Source organism: Martes martes (assembly GCF_963455335.1).
Source record: "Martes martes genome assembly, chromosome: 3".
Lineage (NCBI taxonomy): Eukaryota > Metazoa > Chordata > Mammalia > Carnivora > Mustelidae > Martes > Martes martes.
Genome location: NC_137890.1, coordinates 172,890,225 through 172,903,840, shown reverse-complemented (window position 1 = coordinate 172,903,840; position 13,616 = coordinate 172,890,225). Strand labels below are relative to the sequence as shown.

Genomic DNA, 13,616 nt, shown 5'->3' with positions numbered 1-13,616 from the left:
TCAGTATACCAGGTAAAATACTTCGATGCTCATGTTAAAAAAAAAAAAAAAAAGCAAAACAAAACAAAATACCTTCAAAGAATTGATGAAGAAAAACACACTTATGGAAAAAGACATGTTTTACTGTATGCCAATTCACAAGGATATCACAGAGCACTTTGATTCTTGGTTTTGAATAAATACAGAAACAACAGGTCTGTGCCGAAGCCCTTGGTAGTAAAACATAGTGTGAATCAGGTCAGTGGCCCTCATCTGACACAGGAATCACTTTGTTTTGCCCAGAGGACAAAGACCACTCTTTTTCATAGTTAAAGATAGTATCCCTCACTCCAGTCACCTTACAAACTCACACTATGACACTGGTCACAAGTGGAATTGAAATACTGTAACAAGGCATTCAGAGCTGCATAGACACTTCACTATACTGATTAAGAACAAAACATAAAAACCCACCAAATTTTTAAAATGTATTTGAGGTGCACATAAACTCTGTTATTTCATGATCATAATTTTTGCAAATAGTTTTAAATAAAAGCTATCTAAAGCAGGATCAATCATCTCTAAAAATACTAAGTAAACAAAGATCTATTTTTCAGAACGAAGAATTTTTATATATTGAACCAAGTTTGGCTCTGATATTGTGAAGAATCTTTATCACTTTGAGAACATTAAAAACAACAAGAACCTACTTTTAGTGAAAAACATTTCATGTAAATGGTGTAAATATATTTGCATGTAGTTGCATTTTAAGATATGGAATTACATATTAAAAAAGCTTTTGTTTGGTATCACTGTTACTTAATTTTGGGTTTTTTAGTACTGTTTCTCTAGAAATAAGCGAATTTTCCCTAAACAAGTCTTCTAACTAATACTTATTAAGCACATACACTGTGCTCAATAGCCCACGTCAACTAGTTTCATCGTCTCCGTCTTCCTTTTTTTTTTTTTTTAAAGATTTTATTTATTTATTTGACAGACAGAGATCACAAGTAGGCAGAGAGGCAGACAGAGAGAGAGGGAGAAGCAGGCTCCCTGCTGAGCAAAGAGCCCGATGTGGGGCTCGATCCCAGGACCCTGGGATCATGACCTGAGCTGAAGGCAGAGGCTTTAATCCACTGAGCCACCCAGGTGCCCCTCTGTCTTCCTCTTTATCGGTCCTGTTGCATTGTGTCCTAAGATACCTGTTTTACTATGAACATATAATCCTATACTTTCTTCCCTTTATTTATATAAACCTGAAACCTTATGGACTTCATTTAAACATAGTTCCCTTCCACTCACCTTGGCTCACAGCCCTCAGTGAACTTCTAACTCACCCACTAAGGAAGAAAAGGGTATACTTATTACTGTTTTCGAAACTCATTTTTTACTAACCTCATTTTTTGAAATCTATCCATTCTGCTTTACTTCAGCTTCTCCCACTTGACATCTGTTTTAAAACATCACTCTTTCCTCTTCATCCCAATTTGAGTGAACTGTTCTAGAAGTATTACTTCAATTTCTCCAAAATCTTGATCTGGGTTCCACTATAGCAATCCACACACTGGGCAACAACGTATGCTGTAACTGTTTTATCTCTAGGACATTTACTCTGGAAATGCTCCACTTTATCCTTCTGCCTCTCTCATCTAATACATATTTGCTAAACACCTATTATGTACCAACAACCCTGCGATGAGGCTGGAATGTAACGTAGAGAACAAATTCTCATGGTGCCTATCCTCATGCAAATGACTGGTGAGGAAGATAGACATTTAACAAATATACAAGCAATATATTACAAATTGTGGTAAATTCTATAGAGCAAAAGAATGGTGTGTTAGCATAAAACAGGGAACCTAATTTAGTTCGAGAAGGTTAGACGGGAAGGTCTGCCTGAGGTAGGAACACTTCTACTCATAGCTGAAGGAAAAGTAAGTTAATCAGATAATGGCGGATGGGGGCGCAGGGTGGAGGAGAGGCAGTGTTTCAGGATTTCCGGGAACTGCCATCTCCTTGTATTTGTTTTCATGTACTTAGCTCCTTCAAAGTCTAAATCATGCTCTCACTACTCTTTTGAAAATGATTTTCAAACATCAACCACAATCCTTGCCAGATCCAATGGCTCTACTAGCCCCACAAGACCACTTCCTGTCAGTTCTTTGATTATTTCTTAAAAATCAAGTTCATGAAAATATTATTTACATTTTCTCCCTATAATCAGTTTATTTGTATAATACTTATAAACCATGAGTTAATATGTATAACACATTATCTTGCATTTATTTCTATAAATATTATATTCTCACCATCTGAAACACCTTAATTCTGATATTACAGACATTTTTATAAAGTCATCAATAGCTTCTGAATCACTAAATCCAGTGAACTTTGATTCTAAATCTTCCTAATTTCTTGGCCACTTTAAAATTTGCATTTGCCTTGAATCTCTTGTTTTAGCTTCTGGGAACAGGTTCTGTGTTCCCCCTCACTGGCTTCTCAACCTCTTCCTATCTGGCAAATAGATACATAACTTCCGATTTTTTTCTCACTATAATAGTCTCCTTCTGTTCCCTCTAGATTAAGCCCTCATTTTCGTGAAATGTCCAGATCCTGCCTGGAATAGTGTCCCATGTTTGTAAGCTGCTCCTGGTCATTTACACATTTATAGGATGATCTTGGTTAACCCAAAGATGAGTTTTCTCCTCTGTGCTCTCACAGTACTCTGTCCATAGTCTGATGGTGCATTACTTATGATTTCATTGTGATTATCCATATGATATCTATTCATCTGCCTAGTTCCAAAAAAATGAGCTCTTCCCTAAGGACAAAGGTCATGTTTTACTCAATTTTGAACTGATTGTGCTATGGTGGTTATTAAACACAGGGGATACTCAATATGTATTTGCTGAGTGACTGCACTTCAAACTCATACTTTCAAATGCCTTTTGGGTATTGCCTTGTGCTTATTCCTCTGAAATCTAAAATTCAACATATCCAATATTATCTTCCTCCACAAAACTACATCTTTATTCGGACTATTCTTTTGTCACTATTATCACTGTTACAATAACCTGGATTCGCTCCTTTTGTTGCCTCCTTATTCCTTTCCGACATTCAACTGCTGAATTATACAGACTCAACTCCTTCTATGTTTCTCAAGTTTATCCTTCCTTTTCAATCCCACAACCGAGAAACAAGTTCAATTCTTCATTACTAGCCTACACTGGCATAATAGATTTTAAACCAGGTGTTCTCTTGTGTAATTATTTAGTCCCCTCCTTAAAAACCCTTACCGACTCTTAACTTCTATCAAAGTCCAAATCCCTCTACCTGGCATCCAGTACACCATACTAACTGGTTCGAAAGCATACATCCCATCTTCTACCCCACAATTCAGCCAAAATCACCTTGAGCTTTCACACTTGTGTCTTCGTTCTTTCTGGAATGGCTTCATACAATTTGGGTTTCTTGAAATTCCATATATCCTTCCATTCCCAAACTCCCTCATCTTCCATCTAAAAGTGATCTTTCCCATGAAAGAATCATAACCATATCAACTCCACACCTAGGAAACATAACATTCTATTTGTGGCTGTTTATACATTCATTTTGATCTCCCATGTTAGACTGTGATCTTCTTGAGAAGCTGGAGCAATGTCTTACGTATTTTTGTAGCCTGCAACAAGTTGAGTATGGTGATTTGTTCACAGAAAGAATAGGTTGGCATTTCATTAATGACATCATTTCCTAACTCTTTAAATATTTTCCTCTCACTGGTTTTCCTTAAATTTCACATTTTCAAAGCAATATGTCTGTATAGAAAATCTCAAAATTCACCAAAAAATAACTCATAATTACACAATTTAGAAATAACTATCTTTTAACATTTTTATCCTCTTATATTTTTTCTGTACATGCAAAGACACATTTTGTTATGAAATTGGGTGTCTTTATACACTGTATTTATACTCTACTTATTTTACTGAATATGTTTGAACATTTCCCTATGTTATAATATTTTTGTTGCGGAAGTTAGAGGACAATTTTTTTCCTAAATAGAATTATGATAATGTTGAATTACTTAGCTTGCTTAGTATTCCTAGTCCTTTTCTTATTTAATAATTATTTCTCTTTTTACTATAGTTATTTATGCCCACACCTGAAAAAAATCAAGTAGTCCTAAAGGGCATTTAATGAAATACACAGTCTCCCCTTCTCTCCCCTGCCCCATCTAATCGTAATCTATTCCTCTGTCCTCTTTTTGGAATTTCTATTAGTTTGATATTAGAACTTCTGGACTGATTCTTTAAATTTCTTATCTTTGCCCCCCTCCTACTGATTGTCCTTTTACTCTTTTGACTTTAAAAAATGTCCTCATCTTTTTATTTGAATCTTTCCACTAAGTGTTTTCTGGTTACCTTGTATTTTAATTTCTAAGAGCTCTCTCCTGCTTTTTACTTTTTTTTTTTTTAAATAGAATTCTTCTGTTTTTTTTCCTGGGCACAAAACTTACCTCTCTGAGCCTTTTTTCTTTTTAAATTTTCTTCCCTCTTTATATTGTCTCTTTTCTTTTCTTTTTTTGTCTTTTTATATTGTTCTTTTTTTTTTTAATATTGTTTTTTTCTTTTTATATTGTTCCCTGTATTGAAGGACTTTCTTAAATGTCTGGTGCCTGAATATCTATTGTTCGTTCATATTGAACAATGAGGTACTAAAAAGTTAACTGGAAGTTCAGGAAACATAAGTGAAGTTTGTTAACTATTGCAGAGTGATCTCTTTATTATTAGACTCCCATGTCTTCTTCCAATTCCCTTAGAGAAGATGCCTCCAATTTCTAATCCCAAGGGTGATATAAACTGGATGTCTTGTGGCAAGGAATGGGGCCACAAATCTAAATGTTCAATTGTGCTTTTTACATAATCTCCTTGCTTGAATCCCTTTGTTTCCCCTCTACTCTCTCCTTTCTCTGGAGTTCCTAAGCCTGAACGTTTCCAATTCAATTTCTCCAAGAAATAAACATTTATTTTCCTGTGAGGGGAGGAGGAGGATTTCGTTGGCTGGCTGTACTGTGTGAGAGGAGTTCTGTGATCTAACAGTTTTGTATGCAGATTTTGAAATACCTTTATATTTAGTCCAAAGCTTCAACCCTGATTTCAACAATCCTGTTTCTTCTACTTTTCAGGATTCTCTGGTGCCAGTTAGCTTGCTCCTCATCCCTTATTCCCCTCTATAATCACTAAAGGTTTCAGTCTCGTCTTACTGTTACTATCCCTCCCTGTTTTCCATCCTCCTCTTGGCTGCTATTCTATACTTTCCCATTGTCCTTGATCTGATGAATTTAAGCTTCTGGAAATGTCTACTGTGATTTTAGTGGAGTTTTAAGAAGGAGTAGAGACAGATGTAGCTTTTAATTTCATCACGTTTAAACAGCAATATATATTACCACTTTTGTTGTTGGTATGATATAGTTCTGGAAGGATGTATCATACCTTCCCATTAAAAAAAAAAGTGATTTACAAAGTGATTAAAAAAAAGTGACACGATATATTAGGAAAGCTTAGCCACCAAAAGAGTAATCACACATTAGTAAGACACAGAATTTGTAGAAAGTAAAATTGCCTATCTCCTCTTTTCTATTCTGTTTTTATTTAACTACTCTAACACAAAATTCCCTACCTATCTTCAAAAACATTGTAGCTTAACCATTTGCAATGGATCTCAAAATGTGAACTGCAGGTTACCTATGTTAAAATTCCCTGGAGTGTTTGTTAAAATGGAGATTCTTGGGTACCGTGCTTGACCTACAACTTCTAGGAGTGCTACCTGGAGGTCTGCATGTTTAACAAACTTCCCAAGTGGCTGCTTACATACTGAAGTTGGAAATAGTGGTTTTATAGAAAATCATAAATCATCGTGTTCTCTAAATCTGCTTAAAATTTATTTTTAAGGTGAAGAATATTTTTTCTTCACCTTACTATTTTTTCTTTACCTTACTATAATGATCTTAATTGTATTATCAAACGAGTTAAAATTAACCTTATAAGAAATTTCGGGATTAAGATCTGAAAAGCCCTTGGATGAAGCTTAATTTTATTACTGGTAATAACACAAAAAAGAAGTATTTTGATATGGAAGTTTATTCCTGTATGATGATTATGTATTTTGAGGATAATGATACAGTTTAAACTAAACTTTGCATCAATTCTCCTTCCAACTGACCTGCGCATCTGAATTCTAAAATTCAAAGGGAAAGTTACACTGACCCATTTCTCTTAAATTGCAAATTGTGCTATTATCTTTTTAGAGGGATATATGATGTTATTTCACACTAGAGAAAACAGCATAGAAATTAATCATATCCACTAATAAAAGATAAATGGTTTGCCAGGGCACTGATCATGGGATTCTATCTTTCCCGATTTCCACAGCACCACAGCGAGTGCCAAAAAGAGTAAGTTGTTGGAACACAGCTAAAAGCCATTAAGTCATCTTTCCCCCCTCTCTCCACCTATAACTTACATGGAGAGAAAACAGTTGAATTAGAGTTCCCACTTTCCTTGATAAAGTAGGGCTCAATCACATGGTAACAGCTTTACACTGGCTCTTCTAAGCAACCATCTTCCTCACAAATATATGTTACTTCTGAATTCTGAGTCATGATATATGTCGATTTTTATTTTTAAAAAATCAGCATTATTGAAGTAAAATTTACATAAAATCCATCCACTTTACGCAATTCAAGAAGTTTAGAAGTATATTTAGTTGTGTAACCACGGCCACAATTAAAATACAGAACATGTCTGTTGCCCTAAACACTTCTTTGTTCTTTGCACCAAATCTCCCTTTGTAACCACTACTGTTTTGCCTTTTTTTTTTTTTTTTTTAAGGATTTCATATAAACTGAATTACGCAGTATATAGTCCTTTGTGTCTGGCTTCTTTCATTCAGTGTGATGATTCTGAGATTCATTCATGCTGTTACATGTATTAGTAGTTTATTAATTTTATGGCTGAGCAGTATTTCATTGTATGAATGTACCACAGTTTTTTATTTTATTTTTTATTTTATTTTTAAATCTTATTTATTTATTTATTTTATTTGTCAGAGAGAGAGAGGGAGAGCAAGCAAGCACAGGCAGAGGCAGAGGGAGAAGCAGGCTCCCCGCCAAGCAAGGAACCCGATGTGGGCCTCGATCCCAGGACGCCGGGACCATGACCTGAGCTGAAGGCAGCTGCTTAACCAACTGAGCCACCCAGGCGTCCCTAAATGTACCACAGTTTTTTAATCTACTCATTAGTTTAGGTTGTTTCTAGTTTATGGCTCTTAGGAATAAGGCTTCTACCAACACTTGCAGGCAAGTCTTTTTTTTTAAAATATGGATATCCAATTGTTCTAGCTCCATTTATAGAAAATATTATCTTTCTTCCTTAAATTGTCTTAGGACCTTTGTTGAAAATCACTTGATCGTATGTTGTAAGTATATTTTTAGTTTCTCTGTTCTATTCCATTGATCTCTGTGTCTATCCATAAACTAAAAGAATAGATACTACTAACAGAGTTAGTTTTTAAATTGGGTAGTTTGAGTCATATAACTCTGCATTTTCTTTTCTCTCTATTTTAGAGAAGGAGAGGGACAGGACAAGCAGAGGGAGAGGGAGAGAGAGAATCTTATGCAGGTTCCAAACCCAGCATGGAGCCTGACATAGAACTCAAACTCATAAGCCTGAGATCATGACCTGATCCAAAATCATGAGTTAGACGCTTAACCAACTGAACCACCCAGATGCCACATACTTTTTCAGAATATTTTGGCTATTTCAGATCTTTTGTATTTCCAAATTCTGTAATCAGTTTGTTAATTTCTACAAAAAATCCTGCTAGGATATGGATTGGGATTGTATTAAACTGATAGCTTTAATTTCCAGAGAATTAACATTTTAACAGTATTGAATCATTTAAACCACAATCATAACACCTGACCACTTATTTAGGTCTTTAATTTCTCTCAGCATTTTTTAAAATTTTTCTTGCACAAAGTTATATAAATTCATCTCTATGTAATTCATGTATTTTGGATCCTATAATAAATTATATTGCTTTCTAAATTTCAGTTTGCAATTGTCCATTGTAAGCATATAGATTTCTTTATATTGATGTTGCTTCTTGCAATCTTAATTAAACATTTAATTTTGGGGGGGTTGATTCCTTGCTTTTTCTATATAGGTGATTATATTACGTAAAACTAAATACAGTCTTACTTATTGCAATACAATATCTTATGTCTTTTATTTCTTTCTGTTGCTGTACTGCATTGACAAGGCTCCTAGTACAATGCTGAATAGAAGTGCAGAGGTCAGATCTTCTTGCCTTGTTCCTATTCAAAGGGTAAACTTTCATTTACTAATGGTATAATGTAAGCTCAAAATTTTCCAAAAATGGCTTTTACCATTTTGAGGAAGTTCTTTATGCTCTATTTCTGAGACTTTTTTTTTTTTTTATCATGAGTAAATACTGAATTATGTCAAATGCTTTTTCTGTATCTATGAAGATGATTATAATCAATCTTTCTTTCTTTCTTTCTCTCATCCTCCCTTTCTCTCTTTCTTTTTGGTCTCTTAATATGGGGAATTATGCTGATATTCTTCTAATGTCAAATCAATTTTGGATTCCTGGGATAAACCCCAGTTGGTCATGATATGTTATCCTTTTTTATGTATTTCTGGATCCTATTTGCTAAAATTTTGTTAAGGATTTCTGTTCCTGTGTTCATGAGGGATATGGCTATATACTTTTCTTTTATCGCAGTGACTTTAGTTTTGGTATCAGGGTAATGCTGAACTCAATCTGTATGGAAGCATTATTCCCCTTTCATTTGTTCCCTAATGTCTCCTTAAATTACTTCTTCCTTGAATGTTTGACAGAATTTACAAGCAAAGTTATGTGGAGTTTTCTTTGTGGGGGGGTTTTTAACTATAATTTCAATTTCTAGAAGAAATATAAGGCTATCATAGTATTTCTTTTTGAGTGAGTTTGGATAATTTCTGTATTTCAAGGAATTTATTTCATCCACTTGAATTTATTGACATAAACTTATTCATAATATACCTGTATTATACTCCCAATGGCTATAGGAGTTTTAGTGACATCCAATGTTCGTTTCTGATGTTGGTAATTTCAGTGTTATGTTTTTGTACTGATTGATCTTGGCTAGATGTTTATCTATTTTACTGATCTTTTCACAGAATCAGCCTTTGATTTCACTGATTTTTCTGTATCATATTCTTGTTTTCCCTTTAACTAATCTCTGCCTTTAAAATTATTATTTCCTTCCTTTACATTCTCTAGATTTAATCTGCTATTCTTTTGTACTATCTTAAGGAAGCTTAGTTAATTGGTTTTAGACCTTTCTTCTTTTTTAAAATATAAACACTTAATGTTGTCCATTTTCCTCTAGTATCACTTCTACTCTCATCATATTCACATTTTCTTTTATATTCTTGAACATATGGAGTGTATTTATAACAACTGTTTTATCAACCTTGTCTGCTAATCTCACCAGTTGGGCATTTCTGGGTCTATTTCTATTGATTGAGTTTTCTACTCATTATGGGTAATATTTTCTGCCTTCTATGCGTATCTGTTAATTTTTAGTGTCATTCTGCATTTTGTGAATTTTACATTAGTGGATTCTGAATTTTGTTGCATTTCTTTATACTGTGGTTCATTTATCCTGGTATGCCATTACATTACTTGGAATCAGTTTGACTTTTTTGATGTTTGCTTTTACACTTCAAGGCAGTTCCAGAGCATGCTTTAATCTAAAGGCTAATTTAGTCCCAGTACCAAGGCGATAAACTTTCTGAGGATTTTACTCAATGACTTGATGATTTACTCAATGACTTGATGATTACAAAGTCTTTCCATGCTGGCTGGAGAGAACTGACTATTCTCACTGTTGCATTAGCTCCAGGAATTGTTTGGCCTTCTGTTTCCTTCCTTTTCCCAGCTGTACATAGTTTCTTCATAAAAATAGGTAGATCACTATTTAGCCAAAGAGTCAAAGGGGCTTCAGCAAAACTCCAAAGTTTTTTCTGTGCATTTTCCTCCTGACACTCCGCTATACTCCAAGAATATTGGTCTCCATGAATTCTGATCTGTCTCCTCAAATCAGCAAGACTAACTGGCTCTTTTGGGTTTCCTGTTCCTAAGCATGGCTTGGAAATTGCTTCTAAGAAGTAAGCTCGGATAATCATAGGACTCACCACGTTTGGTTTTCTACTCTCAGGAATCCTAGTCCTGCAGTGCCTGTTGTTGAATGTCTAAAAGTCATTTAATATATTGTGTCTGGTATTCTAATTGTTGAGGGCAGGGGATAAATCTGGTTCCTAATACTTCATCATTATGTTTGAAAGCAAAAGTTATATATGTAATTGGGTTAAATATTTAAAAAATCACAGTAACCTTGTAAATTTTGTTACCAATACAATTCAGGTAACTGAAATGAAGTTTATTATATATAAAGTTCTACAATATGTATTATAATAAATAATAATATGTAGTATAATAAATATTTTGAGACAGAAGATAGCAGGGTTAGTGTTCCCAACTCTACTTTGATCTACTGTCCTTTGATCTACTGTCCCTCACAAAAATTCTACACTAACAAAAAGAGAAGCATCAATATAACCTGTCAGAGATATAGAGATTACTGAACTGACCTGAGAAATAAATTATAAATTAAAGATGCAGTAAAGCAAATTTGATAATCCTTACAATTCAATTCAATTAGAAAAAAAAATTGCTAGCATTTGCTAGTATTTTTCTCCATCTGTCATTATTAGGAATAGAGATAAATAGCTGCCCCTGTACTAAAACCCCCATATACCTACCAAAAGGAAGAGCAAAGGAAATAGCCATAAATAATTTTGAAGTAGGAATGTTTACCATAAATTCATAGGGTGTTATGAAGGTATATAGCACAATCAAGTCTTGTTCACTTATGTTTTCTTGAAATATGTCACTTCAAGAGTTATCCTAGTGAAACCTATAAAACAAATTACAATAGCACTAATATATGTGGTAAATGTTTTATTCTTTATATAGATGTATGTATGTTTACACATACAGAAACATGCAAAAAAGCACATCTATATACAGAAATTATATTTACCATTTGTCATGATACATATAAAATCAGCAACAGTATTATGCATATAGCACATTCATTTTCCTTTAATAAAACTAAAAGCACCCACCATCCTATAAATATTTATAATGCAAAAAATGGGAACTTGATATCTGATTTTACTTGACAATTGCTTACAGAATTAGAAATTAATCTGAAGAAAGATGAGCACTGAAATATGGTGCAATCAATAATTTTTTTTCAGTTTTTAGTACGTATAAGTTATACTTTGAGTTAGTTGTCTACTTTATTGTATGAACCCTTTATATAAACAATTTTAACGTTCTTGATCCCTGTTGTTCTACTGCTGCCTCAAAAAGGATTTTGCCAATTCATATTCATGCTACTAGTATATGGGAAAGTCTTTTGACCATACTCTCTACCAGAACTCTGATTAAAATAATAATTCTCTAATGTGCTAGGCCTGCGATCCTTAAATTTTAATGGGACACTAAAGCACACTCTTGGGAAGGATATTGTAAAGCAAGATAAGCACAGGATATTTTAAATTTTTAAGGGAAATAATAACATTCAACATCCCTCAGACACCAAACAAACTACTTGCTCACAGTTTCAACATATCACATTACAGTCTTTTCAATGATTGTCACATCTTTATGAAGCTAGGTTTCAGGAGTTGCTGCAACACAAAGCGAGTACTATGTGAAAATATATTTTTTCTATAAAAATATTTGGATACTAGTGGAGGTACCAAATTTGATTCCAAGATATGGGAAGTTGTGTAGTGTCCAACAAGGTGCACACTCCCATTAGTAAAAAATTGTGGCTGTTCAAGAATGAAATAAAAACATTATTTTGTCTTTCAATTTATGTATATTTTCAGATTATTTTTTCCATTAATTGGCAAAACTTTTTCATTATCTATTATGTACCAAGCACCATTCAAAGAGCTAGGGATACATTAATAAATAAGACAGAGGATGTCCGTGACCTCATAGAGCTTACATTCAGATGACAGTGGGGAGAGACAGGCAACATGTGCATGAACAAAAAATCCAAGATAATAAATGCAGATTCTGATTTAAGCTTTACAAAACTTTAAGATAGAGCAAGATCAAGAATGAGCAGGGGGATGATCTAGGTAGGGTGCTTATGGAAGTCCATAATAGAAGAAGCTATTTAAAGCAAATATCTGAAGGATAATGAGGCATCCATGCCAAGAACTGGGAAAGAGCTAAAGGAAGAGACCTCTAGGATCATCGGTGCAAAACCCCAAGAGAAGAAAGGAATAAAGGAACCAAGGGTAGCAAAAAATACAGAGCGATGGACAGAGTGGTGTATGATCAGACAGGAGAGGTGGGAAGCATTTCCCCTGGCCATGATAGGCAGTTTGAGTTTATTAGAAAAGCAATTGAAGGCCATTAAAAGATTTTAAGCAGAGAAATCACATGATTTAAATGGGGTTTCTACAGAGAATTCTGGCTGCTATATTGAGAATAGACTGGAAAGCAGGAGTATGGTAGCTGAGATCATAGACTCTGGGGTCAGGCAAAGCAGAGTTTATTTCCCAGCTTTTTCTGAGTAAAAGTTGAATAAAACATGCATATGTGGTCTTAATGATAAGATGTTTATTACATCAGAGCATAATTTTTTAAAAAGTACTCTCACAAAGATAATTTATACATGCTTGGATTTATTTTATTCTAAATTTCTGTATGTACTCAAGCTTTATAGAAATCTTCATTTATTTCAGTATGATACTTTAGTTTTATTATACTGAGCATTTTGGTGTATGGATGTGTGTGTGTCTGTGGTATGTTTAAAATCTAATCCAAATAGTATACATTGTGGGCAAAATATGAACAAAGACATTAGGTTAAAAATATAATAACCTCAAGAAGGTAAAGCTTTATAAGAAGAACCATACATATAATATTTAAAACTACAGAATGTAGGGATGTTAGGTAGCATCTCTTATTTATTTGTTTAAAAAAATTTTTTGAGTATAGTTGACACACAATGTTAAAATTAGTTTCAAGTGTACAACATAATGATTCAATTTCTCTATACATTATGCTATGCCCACCCTCTTTAAATTCAACTTTCCTTAGCTGTAAAATAAGGCTCTTAAAATAGTGCTTGTCACAAGATAAGAGCCCATTAAATATTAGCGATTTACTTTAATTTTTGTAATGGACTGACATTTATCATTTATTAGGAAATAGATATAGTCACCACTGACCTCTACAAATCTTAAACTAACTTTCTAGTTAATGAAAGAATGTGCAACTGAAAGCACCCAAAGTTTCATTTATTCATTTGATACAGTATAAGGGATACAGATGCAAAAGAGAATAAGATTTCTTCTTTTAGATACTGAACGTAGGATCTTTCATTCTTATCTATATACTTATTATCATCATGTTTCTGTATAAACTAAAGGGATTACTACTCGAATAAATGATTTATAATATCCTAAATAAAAATT

At 33.7% G+C, this 13,616-nt stretch overlaps 1 protein-coding gene across 1 annotated transcript in view; it reads right to left on the bottom strand.

Moving 5' to 3' along the window:
* The window catches only part of IKZF2 (IKAROS family zinc finger 2), a 144,580-nt gene that overhangs the window by 16,006 nt on the left and 114,958 nt on the right, over positions 1 to 13,616 (bottom strand). The gene's annotated exons all lie outside the window — the stretch shown is intronic.